Source organism: Bombus pascuorum, unplaced genomic scaffold (genome assembly GCF_905332965.1).
Source record: "Bombus pascuorum unplaced genomic scaffold, iyBomPasc1.1, whole genome shotgun sequence".
NCBI lineage: Eukaryota > Metazoa > Arthropoda > Insecta > Hymenoptera > Apidae > Bombus > Bombus pascuorum.
This window is the reverse complement of record NW_026869747.1, coordinates 700,348-724,789: the sequence shown is the minus strand read 5'-3', so window position 1 is coordinate 724,789 and position 24,442 is coordinate 700,348. Positions and strand designations below refer to the sequence as shown.

Here is a 24,442-nt window from a genome sequence, read left to right as displayed (position 1 = left end):
TATACTATTTGGAACCAAATAGAACAGATAATTAATTTTCCGATTAAATACCTTTGATAATGTCATCGCTGGAAGATTTATTTCAGTTAGATAAAATGCTTATATGTGATATGTATATAATCTATAATAGTTATATGCAGTTTATAATGTTAAGCATTTATATTTCGATTCTTACTTTACAAAAAAAGATTTTGTTTATATGTTTACGTACATATGTATACATGCATATTGAATGTAAAAAATATATCCTCATATATATATATATATTTATGTATATTGTTTTTGTACAAACGTTTTATTTTTATTTTTTTTAACCGAATTATATCCATCAAATAGTTGATTATATATAAGAAAGTAGAACTATAGCACACAAATAATTACGAACATTTTTATTTGAAGTTGGCTATGTGGATTTTTGTATTTTTTATCAGATATTGAGACAATCTTTTATTATATTATTACCCTCAGAATATTCTCTCAATTAACATTTACTTTGAATTTAATTTTTGATATAAATAAAACATTTTTTCGATCTTGTCAAGCATTTTTAAATGTTATAACAATAATAAAATTTTTAATAATATATATGTGAATTCAATCTTCTACTTTGTAAAAGATTGCAACATGCACAAATATATACTTAAATATATATAAACGGAACTATTAAATATATAAAAAATAAAATATTATAATATCATAAGATAAATAGTATAATGCGTAGAAAAATGTATAAAACATTAAAAATATAGTTTTAGTAGATTGTATGATAATTATCTTTTAAGAAGTAATTATGTGTATGTATAATCAATAATAGAAGAAGATTCTTAATGTAACTCTTTTCAAATGAAAAAAAAAATTGGATTTTATTCATTATAACATATTTAATCTAATTAATATCCAGTACAACAAAAAGTAATACAAGACAAATAAGTGTACTTACGAGTTACGTTAACAATTAACACTACAAAGTTTACATTGATAATATTTTAACTACATGTATCATTTATTTAAAATCTAAAATGTTTTCATATATTTAGAGCCATTTTTGGTAATGTTATCTGGAACTTTTGTATCTGTCTTTTTTTCACGAACTATTTTCGTAAAATAATTTATGCGCTTTTATTTGCTAACTTATACTCGTGTATATGATATACATATATATATATTTATTGTAATAAACCGTTTTATAGGGGGCGCTATACAAAAAATGCACATACTATATCAGCTATACATATAATATATATATATATATATGTCGGAGATGAAAGGACACCGGGTCCCCCCCGTTGGAATTATTTGGAAAAGCCTCAATACTGTAGCATCTACGAAATAACCCAGACACAGTCATTCGAAACTTGAGACAATGAGTTTAGGCTCGAGGCGACAACCGGTCGCCGAGCGTAGCCACGGTCACGGGATGAACCTTCCACCTAACAGAGATATAAAGTAACATAGCTTTCCTTTAAAGAATTGGCAGTACAGACACTTGACAATAAGACATTCCAACAGCCCCGCAGCTCGCCACACACAGACCCCATTCTTTGGGCCAGATGATCGCCAGATGCCGATGCATCGTTTACAGTTTATGTTCAGATAACCTGAGGAACCGTTACAAATCTTAGGACTTAGTTAACTAAAGTCCTTCAGATTGACAAACAGTCTTTATTCTATCAGCCTGTAAATCTGTCGCCTATTGCGGGAAGTTATGGGAAAGCCTGATTTGGTCACGTACGACGTTGCCTGCTAGGAACTCTCTCTCTAGGGCGGCTAGCATCCTTTTCTAACCGCCAACATAGAAATTGACCAATTAACAGCAGCGTCTATTTCCCTCACCCTCCGAGTGGAGGCTTTCTTTGACGAATCCGATGATCTCGTGCCCTTAGGCACACCCCATCATAGTTTTCCTCTGCAGCGTCGTCGCGACGGAAAGTCATTCTTTTCTGGTAACCTGATTAGCTAAGAGTCAATCAAGCGTTCCTAGTATCACGAGTAGTAAGTTGAGTCCGACTTAGACTTTGAAGCAAAGTATATTCGTTATCCCGTTGACCGTGGATTCGCTATATCGAACCTAGGGCCATTGTCATTAGCGTCCAGCTACCGCGTCCGATTGTCAATCTTGTATCAGCCATACTTGTGTAATAAATATCTGTGCGACAACCATGAACCACACTGGTGAAGATTCATTATACGCCCCTACCGTCAACCCGACATATATTAGACTGCACGTACTACAAGCTGCTACAAGTCAACAAGTTAACGATACACATATAGTGCCTTTTCAAAGCAGCAAAATTGTTCATTACATCAAGGTTATAAATTATAATGTTTTCTCTAAATATTGTATATATTAAAACGAACTAAGTAAATTATTCAATAAGTACTATAAAGAAAAAGAAGCTCTAAACAGGAAAGAACAACTTATCATTACTATAAAATTTGTAAGTACATTCCTCTGCTTTTTATATTTATATTCTTTTAGTTTTATCATGTTGGAGAGATTGGAATTTTGTTCCAAGCATGGTTTCAAGTTAATAAATTGTAGTACTCATATATAAGAAACACGTGTAAATTTGTACAAGAATAATATTAGTGCCTATATTATAAGAACTAATTTTAAAAATATCATTTCTGTAAATAATAAATGTAAGACAACTTGTATTTTAAAAAGGTAGTATTAACTATGTTATCGTTATGTTTTAATTTATTAGAGAATAAAATTGATAAAATAATATTCGTAATATATTAATTTTTTATGTGTAATATAAATAATAAATTTAGTTTTTATTTTTTCAGAATGCATATTTTATAGTTTATCCAAACCTAGGATACTATGAACCGTTTACTACTATTATTATTCTTCGTTAATTTTATAAATAATAGTATATCATGGGAGACTTTTATGAGGGGTCGAAGCAAATATGGTAATCTAGGTGCTCCAATTTTATCTGAAGATCATGAACTTCCAAGTGCTGAATGGTTTACACAGTTTCTAGATCACTTTGATCCAACTGATGCGCGTGTTTGGCAACAGGTAATAAGAATATATTAAATATTTCTTAATTTTTATTTTATAATATAAATCTTTTTATTATTTTTTCAGAGATATTTCGTAAACGTTAGGTTGGGGTTAGGTTGGAGAGCACTATAAGAAAGGTGGTCCAGTATTTTTGATGATAAGTGGTGAAGCTGCAGCAAATGCTAAATGGATGGCAGAAGGTCAATGGATCGAATATGCTAAGCAATTTGGGGCGCTATGTTTTCAAGTGGAACACCGCTTTTATGGACAAAGTCATCCTACTTCGTATGTAACATTGTTTATAAAATATATAATTGATACATTTTAAGTTATAATGTTACGTTTTTGTTATCTGCAGGGATCTCGGCGTGAAAAATTTAATGTATCTTTCATCGCAACAGGCACTTGCAGATTTGGCTTACTTTATAGAATTCATGAATATTAATTACAAGTTACCAGCTGGTACTAAATGGATTGCATTTGGAGGATCATATGCTGGATCATTAGCTGCTTGGTTGCGTAATAAATATCCTCATTTAGTACACGGGGCTGTTTCTGCTAGTGGTCCTTTATTAGCAGAAATTGATTTTCAGGGTAAATATAAGATACACTTAAATATAAAAAATATTTTATTTAAAACAGAAGTGTTTTATATTAATAATTATACTTTATAGAATACTTTGTTGTTGTTGAAAATGCCCTCAAAGAATATTCTGAAGCATGTGTAAATGCAATACTAGAAGCAAACAAACAATTTCATATAATGTTACATCGTCCTATCGGTCAACAAGGAATAGCTAAAAAATTTATGTAAGTAAAAGTAAAATTCTTCATTTACAAATCAACTATATCATTATTGAAAAATTATTTTTACTTATAGTTTATGTGATCCAATCAACGAACATACCAAACGTAATGATATTTCGAATTTGTATGAAACAATAGCAAGCATCTTTGCTGGTATTGTACAGTACAATAAAGACAATCGTAATAATTCCGCAATGGCTAATTTAACTATCGATAGTGCCTGCGACATATTAACGAACGAAACATTGGGTATTGCTATTGACAGACTTGCAATTTTGAGCACTAAAATATTACAAGCATCAGAAAAAAAGTGTTTGGATTATATGTATAATAAAATGATTCATAAACTTCGGAACATAACATGGGCTAGCGAAGAAGCAGAAGGGGGTAATGTATTTTTTTACTTATACTATTGCTGTTTTAATTTTTATTTATTGTATTTTAAAATATATTTCTTGTAGGACGTCAATGGACGTACCAAACGTGTACAGAATTTGGATTCTTTCAAACTTCGACAGCACGCCCAAAATTATTTAGTGAAACTTTCCCAGTAGATTTCTTTGTGCAACAATGCATTGATATATTTGGCCCAAGGTTTATTTAAAATTACGATAAATACATTTCTCAATTATGATAAATCATTAGCTATAAAATTATAACATTTCCGTATTCTAACAGGTACAATATTCATTTGCTGAATTCGGCAGTGAATAGAACAAATATTCTGTATGGAGGATTAGATTTAAAGACTACAAATGTAGTATTTGTACATGGATCAATTGATCCTTGGCATGTTTTGGGAATTACAAAATCAGCAAATCCGCAAATACCTGTCATTTATATTGATAGTGTGTACATATTAATTGAAATTTTTCATTTTTCGTGTAATACAAAAAATTTATTTATTATTATGACCATAGGTACTGCTCATTGTGCCAACATGTATCCTCCTTCCAAAAATGATCCACTTCAGTTGAAAGCTGCCAGAGTTGAGGTTGGACATTTAATAGATGAATGGCTGCATAATTAAATATGATATTTTTAACGCTGTGTGTGCTACATTTAACTACTTTATGATAAGTAGTTTTTTATTTTTTTAAACAAAAATGATGTATTAAAAGAATTAAATTTATCTTATTAACTTTTTGAACAATTTGTATTTTCCTTTATGAACTTCTGTGAAACAATTATGATACATAAATATTTTTAGTTGAAACAATTCGTGCATAACTAAGACTAAAACTAACTATGTACGTACATAACAAGTTACTGAAGATACACGAGTGTTCACCATTCTGTGTTTATGTTTAAACAACTAGAATGCATGTATAGATACAATTAAACAAGTTTGCCCATAATGGCACTATTACAATTTTTTGTAGATTACTGAAGTATTAAATAAATACATGTACAAACTTACTACGAATATCTTACGTCAGTCAATGAATAAATACATATCTATTAATTATATATGTTTTATTCTTGACAAGCATGAGAAAAGATGTTCAACTGGTTAAAATAATACTAAACACAAATAATTTATTAAGGTGTTTTAAAATCTGCAAAAACAGATCCGACATGAATTTGAATAAGTGCAAAGTGTCTTAAAATGAGCACCATAACTAAATGAATTTTGATTCTGATATGTATAGCGTCGGCCTTTCCTTAACGGTACCATCTTCGAATATCGTTTCGTTATGAGTTTGTTCGATTCCTTTAAGGCGAGGCCAAGGTGCCCATTACAGATATTGATCAACCGAGTATGCGTATGATTTTCATAAAATATTATCAATCCTATTATAATCGAACATTCTTATAATAGTTTGTATCGAATTCGTTTAAAAATTATTAGAATTCGTTTGATCAGTAATTATACATATACATATATTACTTTCTCATTTTTTTGGCATATCCTTCGATCAACTCGTGATCCTCCTACATTCACAACTTTCGTCTTTGACTTACGCTACTGCAGTATACGGTATTTACATTACGTAACAAGGTAGTAGTAAATAATTTACTGTATAACAGAACAATAAATGTAGGATGAATTAGTTTTTCTATCTATGAATCACGCTTAAAAATTATCCTACGCAACGTTTGAATTGTTCACCATGTTCTTTTAAGTTTCCATTTTAAATGGAGTTACAAATTATTTCATAAATGATATAGCAGAATACATGGATGGATGGTGATTTAATGCTAAAAAGAAGATGAAATATAAGAAAATTTATCCACATGAAACTTTATTTCTAAAAAAAATGATTTTAAATATTTGTCAAACGTTTGTTATGATATATATGCATTTGGTAATATTTTATTTTACTAATTTCTTCGTCAAATGACTACAAAATATTGTTCTAAGAATATTAGATATACATATACATATTTCTTGAAAAAATTTGGGACAAAGATTTATAATTCATGTTAAATATACATTCTTCTAAGTAAACTTTGAATTGTAAATGGAAAACAATATACATTTTTGATATTCTAACTTAGAATTAGCTGAATTACTAGAAACAGTTAGTTGAATTTTAAACACAAGATTTTATACATGTTTCAAAATGTATATGTGTAATTTAGATCTAGAATATTATAGAAAATGTCAACGATCCACCTCAAAAGATTTTGAGATAGATGTGCTTTTCTATAAAAAATAAAGTTATTTAGAAATTAAAATTGAAATTAAAGCAATGTATGAATTCATCAATTTTTTTCTTAAAGAATCAGATCAATATATAAAATTCACATACTACTGTATTGAAGAAATAAAAAAGAGATGTTCTTATATATAAAAATACACATACACAAGAAGTATTTCACTTATGTAAACAAATTTGTCTGTACAAATATTTTTAAATCCAAATATTACCAAATAAACATTCAATTAATTATATCTTTCACATTCAACAAATAATCAAAAATACATTTGCTGAAATTAAAACTCTATATTGAAAGAAATTTACCTTACATTTTGTACGTATTTCCTAACATAAAGTCACCATCTTCCAGTGCGTCACCATTTATAAAATATGCATACAGCATAAAAAATATAACTTGCTCGTGATCTAATCGCGACTCGTCACAATAATCGATTCACCGAAAATCTCAAAAAAATAAGCGGTTCTAGGTAACCGATTTTATGTTTAGTATCTGTGATGAGACTGAGACTGCCTCCACTCGGGCGTAGAGTTACCGTGGTGATGATGATGATGATGATGATGGCGTTTCTTGTCAGAAATGCTGGCGTGCTTGTTAGACGGGTACGTGGCTACATCGCTCACAACTAATTCTGAACCATCTCTCTCGGTGTTGTTGCCACGGTAATTTTCTCGGTATCCTGGTTCATCCAGGGTCTCCTTGCGACGAAGAGGAGGATGATTGGTCTTATGACCGGCCGTCTCATGCAGATTTTCCCAAGCTTGACGGTAATATCGATTCAGTCCTCCTCGACTCTCAGAGGAACTGCTTCCAAAGCTGGCCACGGTATTGCAATCTGGAGATGCACGGTGTCGGTAATGCTTGCTGCTTCTACCGCGATTTCTGTGTGAATAGTTTAACAAATATTTATTATTATTTCAACTTCGAGACCTTTATGCATAATGATTTACTGGTAATATCTGTAGGTTGACAAAATGATAAGTTGTACAATTTTTCTATTTTATATAGAACATTAGTCGAATAAGACTATTGAATGGTAATTTGTTAAATTGATGTACAGAAGTAGTTTTCTAGAAAACTAATGTATAGAAGGTAACTTATAATTTGTAATATGTAAAATTTCACTAATAACATTAGTTGTATTGTGCAAGAGGGGCCAAGTAATATTTTATATTACTGTTTTATTTTTCTAACTTGAAAACAATACAATATTATTGTTGTGTTTAATTTATACACCTTGGATCTAAATTTATAGCATAAATGAAGTCAGGAGAGATTCTCTAGTTCAAAATAACACGAAAATAAAAAGATAAAATTGCGTCGAAGATTTCATTTTATAGAAAATCGTGTTTGGAAACTTATCACATAGGTATTCATGTATTTGATTGATTTTCGACTGGGTAGGAGTAAGGAATTGACAGGATGTTATTCTACATACGAAAATAAATTAAATTTTTTCGACCCGAAAATATAGAATAAGATTTATTCGCTTAGAGTTTAATTTTCAAGAAAATAAAATTTGAAAGTTTGTTGAATATGCGATTTCTTGACCGAATAGGATCAAACTTTATTTTCTTCAAAAGGAAGCTTCAAACGAAAAATTTCTATTTTACATTTTTATACGTAAAATAGTCTCTTGTCGATTATTTATTCCTGTATAGCTGGGAATGAAGCAAATATATATGTACTTGAAAAGTAACACATATACATTTTTTCGAAAATAAATGCTTCGATGTAATTTTGTTATTTGTTACGGCGGGCTAGACGGTCAGTGCGACGTACCTTTCGGTCTGACCGCCGACGCCTATCTCTCGTCAAACTGACCTGCAGTAACCTAAGGAACCACCATAAACCGAATCTTTTCAACTTAATTTCGATTCATACAAATATTATTCGGTTTATGGATGGTCATTTGAACAGTCATTAGGTTTATTGCACTCTCTTGCTAATTACGGGGAAAGCAGATGTGTCCCGCTAAATGGCGGGTTTTCCCCAAGACCAAGGCCACCCATGAGCCAAATATGCAGGAGACTTTCTCCTCGCATTATGTTTATTAACTTCGGCTATAACCAATGGGCATCGCGGATCGTGTGAACAACGAATCCGGGTCCTTGGTTCGGTAAGGGCACACCCAAACCGATCTTTCCCCCTAAATGGCATGAGATGAGTCAGTCAAGTACAATTCTAGCCACCGAGGCAGTAACTTCAATTCACGCCAACGAGACAGTCGATTCTTGGCGTCAACATACTTCGGACGGTTCTTGCACTCATTCGGCAAGCTAGTCTAATAGTTTCACACGATATCGGGATTCATCGCGTTAACCGGTATCAATTTCAACATATTTCTATATACGTTCCAAGTGTTGTGAAAAGTGCGAAATAAATAAAAATATATAACTGGAGACTACAGTTATTTCAATATAACCACCCCTATTATCGTAACTGAAATCAGGGGATTGCCCTGCTCGCGGTGTCGATTCGTAGATCGTAACGGGAATTTACGACTCCCGTTGACGCGCCTAACGGAGACGCGTCTCCCCGCGAAAGGACGAATTAACATTATTTTTATTTTGAATTTAGAATCTCGCTGATTTCATTCGCTTTAGACCCATAGTGTATTTCTAATTATTAATTTATGATCTTCCTTCTTTCTTCTTAGGAACATATATATACAGTAAGCAAGATATATATGCGGTTTGTTGTATTATCGATTTGGCTTTCAGATATTTAGATTGTTCCTTATAGAAAATTCTTATTCAAATATTTCTGGTTTTTATTATAACACTTAAGTTGAGAAACTTAAGCCAAATCGATTGTTTCATTTTGTATTACGTATGTTTGTTTGGGAAACATAATTTAGCGAAGTGTAATTGAAGCAATTTGTAGTGAAATCATTAGCAATACCATCACCAATTTGAAGATGGAAGGAGCACCAAATAGTTAGATATAGATATATTAGGAGTTTATTATAATTTAAATCTCTTGTGATTTTTATTAAAATTATTTTACTATATATAGTGAGCCATTTTCTAGTAATCATCGCATTTTTCCTTCAGCATAGCTTATTGTACAACCAGAAACTTTATGAAACATTATCAAACTATGCTATTAAATAAATTTTAATATTCACAGATATAATTGTGAATACAGAGATAGTAAATTTTAATTTGTTGAGATTATACAAATATGTTTAGTTGTCAATTTAAAGTTCTATATTTACAGTAACTTCCAAAATTGTTGTAACACTTTTTAAAACTGAATAACTGCTTAAAAATAGGACCGCACGGTTTGAATATTTTTGATAAGTTAGGAGGATTGGTTTACTAGATGACGTATAAAAAAAGTTCTAAAAAAATTGCAATTGGTTGGAATCGTCAAGAAAAAAAGTAAGGATCACATTTCCCAAAATTTTTTCTTGGAATTGTAATGAAACTTTAAACAACATTTCGAACATTTCTATCAGTTATACATGTACATATATGCCGAAAATTTTATTAAAATTGGTTGACGCGAAAACAAGCGACAGGCACCGAAAGACGTAAATTTCAGGCCATTTTCCACCATCTTTAAACGTTTGCAGCTCATAGCAACGTTAACCGATTTCGATGAAATTTTCAGCATGTATGTAACTGATATAAATGTCTAAAATGTATCGTTTCAATTTTCATTACAAGCTCAGACAAAGAAGTTGCGGAAAATATAATGTTTACTTTCTTTCTTGGCGATTCCGACCAGTTGTAGTTTTTTCAAAAAATTTTTTTATACTTGATCTAGTAAAATAATCTTCCTAATTTCTAAAAAAAATCCAAATCATTTGGTCCAATTTTAAAAAGGTTATTCAGTCTCAATGGGTATGGTAATTTTGAATGTCGCTGGAATTTTATACATTCAGTTTTATCGTATTCAGTCATAATTATATCATGCTATTATTTCTTATTATTTAAGCCTATAAATATCAGTTAATTAAAGTTATCTGACAATTTAATGATGCTCCACGTTTTTAACCCGAAGTAATAGAAGAGTTATAACAAATATAACAACAGGAAGTATTTTTACGACCAATGAAATATCGAAATACAAATAATTAAATGAAAGTTCGAAAACAGTTGAATATGTGCATTAGTACTAAATTGTTGAAACAATTCACATGTATTGAACAGAGGGAACATAGTGGGAAATAAAATATGGAATTACAGCGACATTTCAAGTTGAAAAGTTAAAACCTTAGAATTAGGTATTAATACACTAACAAAATATATAATCTAACTTAAATGTAACGACAAATTCTATTTAAAATTAAATTAAAAACAAAAAAGGAAACAAAAGATATATATTTCTATATTGCATAAATTGACATATAGTGGAAATATCTAGTTTGTGCAAACCTATAACATAAACCAGCAAACAAGTAGAAACATCCAGTTTGCTCAAGTCCGTATAATTGACGAATGGAGTCAATAGGTTGATCACGTGCCGGTTTATTTGATTTAAACATTGATATTATCGAATCGAAACTATCTCTTGAACGCCCTTGTTCAAAAGTGTTAGGACATCTCGTATTTTTAATAAAATGTTGGTATTTGTTATAGATCATGAATTTTCAATTACAAGCCTGTTTTAATAAAATCATTATGTATATTAGTAGTGTATAATTTCTTCACTGTACAAATACTATTTCTTGATGTCTTTATTATATATTTAATTTTTTCCAATTTTGAGCTAATATAATAACTGTTTTATGACTTTTGAGCGATGGTGTATAACGTCCCTCGACAACAAGATTTGAACGTTAAAGAGTTAATAAAAAATCAGTGCGAATATCAGTTTAGAACAACTTTTCATGCGAATTGAGTTATGTTTAACAGTCAACAAAATATTATTATATTTCTTCCGCTAATTACTCGTTTATTTGCGATTACTTCGTCTTATTAAGCTATCTAGCAATTACTTTTCCTTTATTTATTTAAATCACGAACCATTATTAATCGATGGGCAAGTTATCTTAATTCAGAGACAAATAATTTTCAGAAACTGAGCAAATTTTTTCATAGAACACTTCATCCCATCAAACTCTAAACTTCTCACTATACGTATATTCTTCCCTTAAATCGAATCTCTTCCATTAAGGATAGTGCCCAATCCTATTTAAACGATGTGCTAAGAGAACAGTACACATAGATGAAGCTACTTGGGGGGAAGAAAGTGCGTGAACGCTGCATTGACCTGTGTGCGTCCGGAAGAAGAGGAGAAGCTTTAAAAATACGTGGTAATCGTGGTGAGCGGTGGTGAACGAGCTATCGCTATATATGGGTGCTCATTATAAACGTTGCTCGTTTACCTTGACTAGTAATCACTCGCGAGGGTGGCGCATGGCGGTTGTAGTGGTACGTGGTGATGGTTGATGTAGTGGTGGGCGGTGGTTGCGTGGAGGGTGAAGGCGATAATGGTGGACTATATATGTATATATATAGACTATATAGGAAGTAATTGTTTGATAATCTTAAAGGACAGGGTTGGAAAGGTATCCAGCGCGATGGGCCGCCGAGAGGCCGAAGGAATAAGGATGATCGGTGCCGCGGCGAGCCGTCAAGTCGCGGCGCCCCAGGTGCTGGTCGGGGAAGGGCAGCGCCAGTAGCGTATACCAACGCGAGGGCATCCCGGTGTCACCCCTTCCAAGGCCACCACTACCGCCACCCCTCAACGCACCAATCCCGCCAAGCTCCCTGCGACGCCTTCTTCTGACGCTGCCACTGCCGCTAGCCACCGCAACGCAAATGGGCTCAGTGTTAATTGTTATTTCTTGATCGTTACCTAGTTTCCTCCGATCAATCTTTTCCTTTTTTTTCTTTTTTTTTTCCTTTTATTTTTTCCACTTTTTAAAATTATTTCTTTTTTTGCGGACGTTACTATTTCTTTTTTTTTGCTAGTTGGAATTAATTTTCATTGAACAGATACTGGTAATTAAATTGCAAATTCGAGGGCGTAAAAATTTATAGAATGTGCGAAATAATGTGCGAAAATATATAAAAAATAATCCAAATACTGTGCTCATTATAACACTTCATAGATGAAACAAATATCTGTCTTGATTTTATTTCTTTTTAATTATATTGATATATGTAAAAAATATATGCAAAATATGCATTTGCATAAAAATTCGCAGTTTACTGTATATATATATATGTATTATATCATTCAGTTTTCTTTTTGCATTTGGAGCATTTTGGAGCATCCTTTGTCAAATAATTCAAGATAAGAAAATATTTAATTGTATTAATTTGCAGAATCCTATTAGGGTGTATCTTCGAAATGAAATATGTTGTCAATATGAAAAGTTAATATTATTATACAATTAGAACGGTTCTTTTTCTTTTTGGTAGCTGAGAATAAACATACGACCACAAAGGGTTAATGCTGATATTTTTTCTCTTCCCTTGAATGATTGTTTTATTATGATTGTTTGGATTAACCCTTTCGTTGCTGAGATAATTTTTAAATGTAAATCTTCATCTGTTAATGTATGTAATAATTGAATCTTCATGGCAAATATATTGTTAAAGAAAAGTGAGTATTTTAGACACTATATACACTGCGTCCCATAACTATAAAACCATTCTAAACTCTTCAATTCTTATACAAATAAATTAGAATTATATTCGAAAGTTCAAAATCGAACAATTAAGCTTATTGAAATATGACATTATGACGAAATATAAAAATTATAATATGACACATAAAAATTGAAAGTTTTTGGATGGTTTTATAATTATGAAACGCAGTGTATAAATGGATTTGTTAACTTTTTAAATTATACAATGTAAATATTGAGGTAAATGTTATATTATACTTTAAAATTTGTAATTTTCGATGTTATAGTTAATTATAATTTTTTTATATGTATATCGTGTAGGTAAATAGGTAATTAACAGCAATGAAAGGATTAGTTTGAATGTCCCATGTAGACAAGTTTGTCTAATTTTAAATTTCTAACCCTTTCGTCACGGAAAATAATCTACAATAATTTGTTCTCTTGAGAAAAAAAGAATATCGTACGCAATCTCATTAATAAATTATCTTCGATGTAATGAAAGATGCAGAGAACTTTTTAAATTATTATGCTTTTTGAAAAGAATAGATCATGTTAGTAATATCAATTTTAAAGAATTGTAATGAATATAATTAGGAACATGTATGGTTTGATTAACAAACATGGACTTTCAATTTAGAAAGTGTTAATCACCTTCGAAAGGGTCGATCATTTTGCCGTTTCTTATAATTGTATTCTCTTATAACAAAAATTTACAAAAATCTAACGCAAAAATCATATGTACGTCTTATGTCAATTTTTTAATCAAACAAAATAATTCATGTTTTGATAAAAGATGCTATAGAACCTCTCATTTGAATTTCTGTTAAGAATTCGTGTTAAATCATTCTATAAGGTACGTAATTTTTTTATAACGCATTTTTTGCTCTTTTTCTTTCCTTTTTTTTTTTCAAAACCAGATTACTTTACACGAATTCAATGGTAATATAATGTTCTATATTATAATGTTATGCAGATTCGAAATTTCAATGATTTCAATGTCTATAAAAACTAACGTTTGGATTAAAACTGCATTCAAAAAGAAATTGCGATTCCTATGTTTCTAAAATGTATGAAACTAAGAGAACAAATATATTGCGTTTCCATGAATTCAAAAATGTCCAATCTTTCGAATAACAAAGATTCTACAATATTTCTTTTATCAACCAAAACCTGGAGCGTAGTTCGTTGTAAACTTTTAATCTGCATCCAAAATAATTCACAATGCACATCGTAAAAGCGTATTTTAGATATAGATGGAAATTTTCCAGAAGATATCTTGGTCTAGTAACGTTGTATTTTTTCACTTAAAATGTAATGTTTTACAGCATGCTGCATAGAAATTTATAATATTACCAGTCGACAATATTAAAAACAAAAATATAATCGAAATTAAGAGGGCTCGGAGGTTATTGATTCTTACACGTTTTCTTCTGCAAAGACTGTTTACGTAACAACTCTTTGTTACACTAATTACAACACCCGGAATGAATTACAAATTACAATATTTCGAGGGAGCTACGAAACGCGAGTTTAGATAAGAAGAAAATAGGCAAGAAGACAGATGAAAGAATAAAGAAAGTTTAAACAAATGTAGAGTAAGCGATACAATATATACACGTAGGGTCAAAGAGCGAATGTATTGTATGTATATAGAAGCTATAGTTATGCATAGTCTGTCCAAGAAATAATGCCTGTTAGAGAAGTCGAAGGCAATACAATTTTTAAATTGCAGATAACAAGAGAATCAGATGATTACCAATATAACATGTTTCATGACACAAGAATCTAAAAGTCAAAATGGGAACAATGTAACATGCATCTACGCTACGTATATTTGAATATTTACGGTAATTGATAGTCAGTCAATGGTAAGGACGAGAAAACCACTCTTTTAAATAAGTAGGTTGCCATCGAGCCATTAGAGAATTAGTAAGAAATTTCCTCCTTCTAATAGAGTAATACGATAAAAGGAAGTAGTATATGTATAAGAGTAATTTTATTGGCTTCCACCATTTATATCTTAAGATTTCTATTCATTTGAAGTGATACGAAATTTGTTTAATTCCCATAACTGATAGTATGTGAAAATATCAGGATATTTCTAATTTTAGGAAGTTTAATTTAAAGTAGAGATATTAGAAATTGAACGAAATTAAACAAATCCCAAAGATTAAAACAAATGTATTTTGCCACGAAATAAACTTTTTCAGTATCAGTATCAGTAAAAGTTTCAAATCAAGTTCTTTTTTTTTCCATTTAATTTTCCAATTAATGCAATGAAAAATATTTAAATTTCTTTCCTAATTTTGAAATTCAACGATTAGAAATTGAATGTTAATCTCTATCAAACATTCATATTTCCATTTAAACACACGCAAATTATTTCGTTTCAAAATATAGAATTGAAATTACCTATGAAATATATGAAAAATATTATTTAATTAATTTAATTAATTATCCTTACTCGTAATAAAATAATCCTCAAATTGCTCCCAGCAACGAATGAGAAACGAATAAACAACGCGCTAGAAAACGAGCAAAACGTAACAAACAAATAAAAACAAAGATGAATATAATCTGACATCACAAAACAGGCGTTACTTTTGGTGCAACCAAATCACAGAAATCAAAAGAACCGACAACAACTCGATAATGCCATCATTCTACACGCGATTCGCGGATTTAGGTGAGTGATTTGCTTTTACCTGCGTATGAGTATTACAACGGTGGTGATTACAGCAGCAAGGAATACGAAACCACCGAAGACACCCAAGGCGATCACCGCGCCTAGATTTAATTTTGCTTGATGAGTGTTACTCGACTGGTCGGCGTTGTCCACCCTGAAAGGTCCAGAAGGTTCAGGAACACCAGTTCCAATGCCAGCCTGAGCATTGTCCACTCCACTGCCAGAAATTTCATTGTCCTGAGGATGATCGTTGGTGTCGTCGTTCAAAGGTGGCGACGGAGGCGGTGCTGGTCTCTGAAGACCAATATTTGGTTTCCTTGCTATGGTTTCCCGAACCGTCGCGGGTAATTCGGCGGTGCTAGCCACTCTTCGTGGTGGCACAGAGGTGGTTGTGGTTGTGGTCGTCGAGATTGTTGTGGTTCGAACTCGAGGTGGTAGGAATGTGTGTCGGGTTCTGCTGGTTCTTCGTTGGTCGCACGGTTGTTCGGGAAGACACAGTCACGGTGGTACGTGGTTCTTCTGTAATAAAGGAATTTTGGAGACGTTGATTCTCTTGTAATTCTAATCATTCACATAGGTTCTGTTAAAGAAAATTTAATGATTATTATTATTATGTATTCACATAATCCCTTAGGAATATATAGATTCCCAGTTTCCAATCATATGTAAAATTTCTTTTATCCCAAGTTATCTTAGACCTCCTGTATTGGTTTAAGTGAAAAGAGCCTTTTTGTAATTCTAATTATGATATATTAGCGTATTAATATAGTTTTAAATTGATAACGAAAAAATTGAGTACATTTTTGATTGAATTTTGTAGAGTAAGAGGTCAAGAGTCCTTAAGAGGTCAATACGACAAAAGATTATTGTTTGCGATTTCAACAAAAAATTAAATGTAAATGATAATCTACATATATCGTTATTGAAATTACTGAAATTAATTATTGCAATTATTGCAACTACAGTTATTGCAGATATATTATAATACAGATTTCATACGTATTATATGTGATTTAGTTTAAAATAATATTTTAATATATAAGCATTTATATTATATTAATAGTATATGTATTATACTATTTTTATACACACACACGCACGGACACACACATATAACAGTCAGGTACAGAAGGTACACAATAGTTAAGTAGAATTTGGTTGAAAACAATACTGTTGTAAATCAGAATTCATTTTGAAATTTATATATGTATATATTAAAACAATTATGAATTACTTATTAATTCTTTGAGTTGCTACGCGCATAACAGTTATATGCATAAATGAATTTAAGTTCCAAGTATAAAATAAATATCTCATGAATTGGATTGAAAAACAACCTTTGAATATTCTCATATTATATCATTTACATTAATAAAGATTCAATAATTAATTATGAAATTAAATTATCCTCGTATTTGAAGATTGCAAACACTATCACGAAAAATGACTTGCTTCTCTTTCTAAAGAAATAATTAAATTTGTATTTATTCCATAAAAATAATTAAATCACATACCCGTACAAGTGGGTGCGACATGATCATATAAGCCAGTAGGCAAGCATAATATTTGTCGGAAGCCAGAAAGTCTATAACCCTTCTCGCAAGTGTATGTAACGATACTGCCTACGAGAAGACTTCGACTGAAGTTCGTTTTCGATGGTACTGTCTCGGTCTCGTCGACTTCATCGATTTGAATATAACTATGTGGAACAGGAGCAGGAGGATCGCACAGAATTGGCTCGCAACGTGGTGGCGGTCCGTTCCAGCGCTCATCGATATCGCATGTCAGTCTTGCACGACCTGTAATCGGAACAAATTGTTTCTTCTGCAAATTACTAATCCATTATAATTTATTAATAAGCTGTAAACAATGTCTATGTAGCGTTAAACTAAAAATGAAAAGTCTATTTATATAAGTTATACATATCCTTCTATATTATTTTTTATAAAACCGTTTTATAAAATTGTTTTATACAACATTTTGGCTTTATTACTACTATATCGGAGTTTCATTAATAAATATTGTAGCATTTAATGTCTCATAAAAATCGAAAATATTTTGTTTTAATCTCAAATTAGAAATCTTAGAGAGAAAGTATAAAAATCTGATCATAATATATTATTATAATGTATCGATGAGTATCTTGGAAAATGTACATGCGTACATATTTATATTTATATCTGCTTAAACTGAATGTACTCCATGATTTTCTTTTTACTTTTATCGCTTACGGTCGCATGAAACGCTTGTGTAGATGATTCGCAACATGGGGAGAAAAAAAGGAAAAGATTCATTGCATTACGTTATTACACTATTTATTCATTTTCATGAATAAACACTACACAGTGCAACTGACACAGGAATTTGTCAGTTGTGCAACATAAAAATTCTCATATTAAAATCATGCACGCATTCAAAGCTTATCTTCAATCAGATTAATTTCAATCTCTACCATAAATCTCTAAAAATGATAAACCAATTTAAACGATTCTAGAATCAGGAACAAAATCAAGCCACAACGAGAGGATCAATAAACAATCAGAAAGATGATGTCATCAGGATCCAACACCAACTAATATTCTTACCAATTTCCTTCAAAATGCTCGTTGGCGAAGCGTTTCAACACAGGTATCAAACGATATTACATCAGTCATCTCGTATCCTTCATCGCAGGAATAAAGCACCTGACTGAGATAACTAACGGTATTGTTGATAAGTGTGTAACCTCCGTGTTTTATGTTCGCTGGATAACCGCACTCGATGCCTGAAACGAGCAGAATGTTGAATTTAACATCGATAGGACGATCGTGTATGGTTCACCGAGTGGCCTCTGTGTCTAATTCTTGCTCTCTTACTTTTGCACACCGGTGGAAACTCGTTGTAGAAGCCAGTATCGAGGCATGTACGAGTCGACGGTCCTATAAGAAGGCTGCCGGCGTTACAAGTGTAATCCACCGTCGCGCCAACTTCATATGCATTTCCGGAATTCCGATCTGTTGTTGTGGTCACCGTCATCGTGGAATTCGGAGGCTGTTCTGGTCGACCACACGCTCGTGGTTCTAAGAGCAAACAAAGAATTCCTTGGTTTTACTTGTTGTCTCACATTGTTTGACCAAGTATGGAATAGTATCTATCTAATATAGAATAGAGACATTTGTAAAAATCCGATAAATAAATTGTACGAATCGAATCTGACAGGTGACTTATCTGTGAAACGTCATGAGGCTCTCTCACTGCCTCACTTGGCACCGTTTATTTTTCCAATAACTTCTCTCGCGATACTCTGACGGAGAAAAATAGCGCGGACATTGTGCACATGACGAACGTATTGGTCGAGAGTTTGATACTTGGGTATGTAATTTTTTAAAAATTTTATAAGCAAAGTAGCTTCTTAATTAATAAGGAGAATAATTAATAAAAAGAATACTCTTTGTTTGTTTTCCATGAAAATATTGTACCTGATGTTAAGCTTCCAGTAGTTGAGTACCTGTTTCTTATTAGATATAATTTATGCGTTTTTAAATGTTAGTTCAATACTGAAGATTGCTCGTAACGTTAGGAATATGGGACTGCTCTTAAATTGAGTGTAAATGTATGATTGAATACCTACAAAAATCTTGTATTTTATGTGACTGATTTTATATGAGTAACGTTTAAAAAACAAGATGATATTCCATACATTTGCTTACTTTTCTCTATCTTTTTCTATCTATCTTTTTCAGAAGAGAGAGATAAGAACTTCATTTTTTATACATAAGCTTTTCAGCAACCATATTGATCAATTCCATAAATTCTAAAATACAACAAGTTGATGATGATATAAACATTATTTTTTAAATCTACTATCACAGAATTTACTATCATTAGTGTCATCATTTTGCGATAAATGAACTGATGGAAGGAAATCATTCGTGTCTTGAGAGTTGAACGTTAATCGTGTACTTGTGTAATGAAATTACGAAATGAACAATAAGCCAAGTTGTTCAGTTTAGCTTTTGAGAGGCTCGCATAATATTTTTCACCCTTTATTTAATATCTTTCTATTCTTTACGCGTTGCTAAAAAAAAGTAAACGGATTGACTATATTATCGCACCAATCAAGTAAATAAAAGCGGAGAAGTTCTATAAACCTAATATATCAACATGCTATTCGTACGATATCATGATGTATTCTAAAAATTGATCTTGAATGGTAATTAAAAAACAATGTACAAACACAAGAAGCGAATATAAAAGACAAAGTGATATGAGAAAAGGTCCTCTAATTGTTTTGTGCAATGTGTCATCATGTACGTATTAAGATATCTATGAAGAATTAAGTATATATATATATATTTCTATAGTAATGAAGATGACATTTATATAGATGACATTCGATAGTAATTCGATATTAATGAGAAAATACTTGTTACTCACGGTGTTGACAGATGAAATTTAATCGAGCTGTGCAAGGAGTATCAGACCAAAGCCATCCTCTACTACCATCATATCGGGCGCAGTCTTCTTCGCTGCCTTGAGGTAGACTCCAGAAAGAAACAGAAACTTCGTCGCCGCTTCCTGTCCACCTCCAAACCGTACGATCCTTTTGATCTCTTACTGCACCCATCCAATATTGACTCGAAGTATCACTCCTTAATAAAGATAAGGTATATCTTTTTAGAAATGCTTGTTGAAAACACACTTATTACACAATGAACATTGAACATTTTTTCGTTTATGATAATAACTCTCTTTATGGTAATTTACCTTTCGCTTAAACTATTTCTATAATAATTTATTAAATTATCTATGTATCAGAATCTAAGATTCTAATCTAATTATTTGTATTTGTTATTGCTCGTATTTAACTGCTACATATTGATTAAAATTTATTTAATATTTTACAAGAGATGTATTTTTGAATTCTGTATAAAAGAAGAAGAATAGAAACGAAAGTTTTCACTCTAATATTATTTGTATTTATGAGTACAAGTTATCCTATTTTTATACTCGCCACTGTAAACAATTTACGTCAGAAGGTAGGTTTAGTTTATTTCATGGTAGTAATAGAAGTAATTTCAAATTACAAGGTACAAATGGTACAATAGGAAAATTGACTTGTTTTGAAGCTAAAGTGTTTATTTTAAAATTTTATTACTACCGTATAGAATAATATCTGTACCTTTCCTGTAGCATTTTTATTAACTATTAAATATGAAAATAACAGTTTGATGAAAGTTGCTATTAGTATTAGATATAATAAATTGTCTATTGTAACGAACTAGATAGATCAGTCTGATTTTGATTAAATTGAACTAGTTATATGTTACAGAAAAGAGTTGAAAGTAGATAGCGAAGCGTAGAGGTGGACAATTAATGAATTCGGTACCTGTGCCTCCTCCATAGTTCCCACGAAATAAACCCTTGTAACGCAGGATTACTTTCATCCACTAAAGTACCACCTTGTGCACGACAGAATGCCAATGCTTCTCGGAATATCATCGGTTGGCGATTGTAGAATATGTAACATTTTCCATTGTAGGTTGCTGTCGAACCTGGTGGCTGATCTCTAAATTGTGGACACCTCTCGATGGGAAGAGCCTATATAAAAAAGTAATCACGTTTCTTTAAATTATAAAAAGGAAAAACCTTACATAAAGAAGAATATACACATAAGAAAAGAATAATCGGTGTAAAAGTCAGTATAAAAACCCTAAAACTCAAGTTTTTCTAATAACCCTGGTACATTTTAATTAGTAGAAAGTGTTAAAATACTGATTATATCTACAAAATGAATTACATTATCAAAATATATATAAGAAATGATAAATAAGGTATATATAAAGAGTCTTTTGAAATGTGATATTTTTTAAAACTTGATTATCCATTTTTAACAATTGAAATTCACATTAATTAGTCCCTTCTGTAGTAAACATAATTCACATTCATGGATTCAAAATTTATGAAGGTAACTAAGGGGAAGTTTCGTGAAAGTTTATATTTTTATAAACACAATTTAAAAAATTGAACTTACGTGGAGATTTGTTGCACCTGCTAAATATTATAACAAGCATTATACGTAGTTTTTGTATATCTTTTGCATATTGTATATATTGTATAGATTATATAACTTACAACAAAGCTATTTATGATACTTGGATAATTTTATTTGTTTGAAACAGGTAGAGCAAATTGATCGTACCTGATCAGTGTACACGAAGGACTCGCACAATGAAAGTTGCACTGGAACTAGTGCCGGTGTATTTGCTTCCAAGTGTACGGAAACGAAAGTTCCAGGCATAGGCGGATTACAGGGTAAAAAAAGAGGTTGCCCTTCTTCGAGGGGATCGGTGAAACGATTGCAAATTGGATTCGTTCCCAAGTCCGGCCGATTGTTTCCCACACGAACAACAATTGTTCCGGGTATACCATCACCTGCAATCAGAGAACGTGTGAAAAATTTGAACTTGATATCTTTCGAGTGATAGAAAGTGATTCAGAAATTGTATTTCTCGACAATTTAAAAGCACCGTTATTTGTGTATAATAATATCTTCAGTGAGTTATTGATATTTGATTTAATGCATACATACGTGTATAAAATCAAGTATATATATGTCGGAGATGAAAGGACACCGGGCCCCCCCGTTGGAATTATTTGGAAAAAGCCTCAATACTGTAGCATTTACGAAATAACCCAGACACAGTCATTCGAAACTTGAGACAATGAGTTTAGGCTCGAGGCGACAACCGGTCGCCGAGCGTAGCCACGGTCACGGGATGAACGTTTCACCTAACAGAGATATAAAGTAACATAGCTTTCCTTTAAAGAATTGGCAGTACAGACACTTGACAATAAGACATTCCAACAGCCCCGCAGCTCGCCACACACAGACCCCATTCTTTGGGCCAGATGATCGCCAGATGCCGATGCATCGTTTACAGTTTATGTTCAGATAACCTGAGGAACCGTTACAAATCTTAGGACTTAGTTAACTAAAGTCCTTCAGATTGACAAACAGTCTTTGTTCCATCAGCCTGTAAATCTGTCACCTATTGCGGGAAGTTACGGGAAAGCCTGATTTGGTCACGTACGACGTTGCCTGCTAGGAACTCTCTCTCTAGGGCGGCTAGCATCCTTTTCTAACCGCCAACATAGAAATTGACCAATTAACAGCAGCGCCTATTTCCCTCACCCTCCGAGTGGAGGCTTTCTTTGACGAATCCGATGATCTCGTGCCCTTAGGCACACCCCATCATAGTTTTCCTCTGCAGCGTCGTCGCGACGGAAAGTCATTCTTTTCTGGCAATCTGATTAGCTAAGAGTCAACCAAGCGTTCCTAGTATCGCGAGTAGTAAGTTGAGTCCGACTTAGACTTTGAAGCAAAGTATATTCGTTATCCCGTTGACCGTGGATTCGCTATATCGAACCTAGGGCCATTGTCATTAGCGTCCAGTTACCGCGTCCGCTCGTCAATCTTGTATCAGCCATACTTGTGTAATAAATATCTGTGCGACAACCATGAACAACCCTGGTGAAGATTCATTATACGCCCCTACCTACAACCCGACATATATAAAAGATCAAGTTTTTCATTGAAATATCAGCTTTTTCGAAAATGTAGATTAGCGGAACTTTTTTATTAATGCACTTTGCATACTTTTAGACTTATTTTATGTATTACTTTTATTGTTATTTAAGTAATTTTTTTAACATTGTTATAGAAATTGATGTATTTTTTCAGTCACTTGGGTAATAATGTTAAATTATTAATTTATTTGTATGCTCGATTATTGCTAATTAAAAGTACCTAAATTTAATATCTGTGAGTGTGGTAATCGTAATTAAATACGAATATTGTAATTACTAACGAAAGAGAAAGTGATTTGAGAAGCAAAAAATATGACGATAGCTATATATTAATATATTAGTATCCTATCAGTATTTTAATTCAATTTAAATAAAACGCCCGATTTCCTTTTCTTGTAAATATTAGTATTCCTATATTAGTATTCCATTAAAACACAGTTTTTTATTACAGTGATTTAAAATCATAAATTGGCAAAATCGTTAGATAGAGTCTAATGCCCTCAAATTGAAACTTCCATAATACGAAGAACAATTATTTCCACCGACGAGACAAATTTGCCTTTATCTAAATGTGGAAGAAAATGATCTCATGAAATTTCAAGTTTTGAAACAACTACATTGTAGTAATGCACGATACAACAAATAAAAGACTAGAATCGACAAGAACGAATATACAGAAAATAACCCTCTTTATTTCTATCGATAAACTCGATTCTACTCACAAGCTTCCATCGATCAAAGACGGAAGAAGAATACCCTGATATTAAGATAACAAAATGTGTTATATTACATTACTGAAGAGGATACTTCAGAAACAATCTAGTATAATGCAGTTCGCATCGATCTAGGCTTTCACTGGCGTCTCAAATTGCTATCCTGTCGCGGCAATTGCATTTGAACGGATAAAATCATCTGCAATAATCCGCTGCTAGGTAAGGACTACATCTTCCGACCTGGAAAACATTTCAGGTGTGACCAGATGGTCAAGTCGTCGCCGAGTTCATAGCCACCACCAACTCCAATTACATGCTTTCCACGCTTTGTCCCTTGTAATAGTCTTCGAAATGGCGACAATTTCTCGTTTACATAAAAAAGTATCCAGCCGGAGAAA

The 24,442-nt window shown here is 31.9% G+C and overlaps 1 protein-coding gene and 2 pseudogenes across 1 annotated transcript in view; 2 read left to right on the top strand and 1 right to left on the bottom strand.

The window, feature by feature from the left end:
* Nucleotides 1-24,442, top strand: part of LOC132915854 (uncharacterized) — a 50,294-nt gene that overhangs the window by 10,028 nt on the left and 15,824 nt on the right. The gene's annotated exons all lie outside the window — the stretch shown is intronic.
* LOC132915870 (putative serine protease K12H4.7) lies at nt 2,650-5,291 on the top strand (annotated as a pseudogene).
* LOC132915856 (uncharacterized) lies at nt 5,896-24,063 on the bottom strand (annotated as a pseudogene).